Source organism: Limulus polyphemus, unplaced genomic scaffold, assembly GCF_000517525.1.
Source record: "Limulus polyphemus unplaced genomic scaffold, Limulus_polyphemus-2.1.2 Scaffold8140, whole genome shotgun sequence".
Lineage (NCBI taxonomy): Eukaryota > Metazoa > Arthropoda > Merostomata > Xiphosura > Limulidae > Limulus > Limulus polyphemus.
The window spans coordinates 20922-21657 of record NW_013673750.1 but is presented as its reverse complement, the minus strand read 5'-3'; positions in this window follow the sequence as shown (position 1 = coordinate 21657).

Sequence of the window (736 nt, the reverse complement as noted above, 5' to 3'; positions counted from 1 at the left end):
CCTGTCAATAAAGTGATACGATTCAATGTTTACCAACAATAAGTCTTCCTGTCAATAAAGTGATACGATTCAATGTTTACCAACAATAAGTCTTCCTGTCAATAAAGTGATACGATTCAATGTTTACCAACAATAAGTCTTCCTGTCAATAAAGTGATACGATTCAATGTTTATCAACAATAAGCCTAAGTGAAACGAAAATTCATGTTCCTAGGCCTAACACTTTCTGTGTTCAAAACACACACACATAAGTTATATTAAACAATAAAAATTATCTCAATTCACGTCTAGAGATCTAAAAATGGTTTCATTTCAAGAGGACATTTAAAATGAATGAGGGTGATTGTTCAAAGGCTTTGTAAAAAAAAAAAGTAAAACGTAGAATTGACGTTTTATTCGTTTCTGTGTAATTAAGAAGTATATTGTTCCTGGATATTATGAAACTTCTTTTTAATTCTCTTGAAAGGTCATTCTCTGACCTCTCCCGAAATGTCCTTTTCTCTTGCTTCCCTCGAATTTTATTTTTTTGATTACTGCCATGTTTAAGTATTTTTTTGTGTGTGTCTAAAACGAAGTTTTTATTGCGCCTTTTTATATATATAATATTACAGTTTAGAATGTGTCACGTTGTAATAACTGTTTCAAGATGGGTTTTTTAATGTGACATCATAATCAGCTATTTCGGGAAGATTTTTTTAAACTTTATTTTTACGATAAATTTCCAGCTCTAGTGATA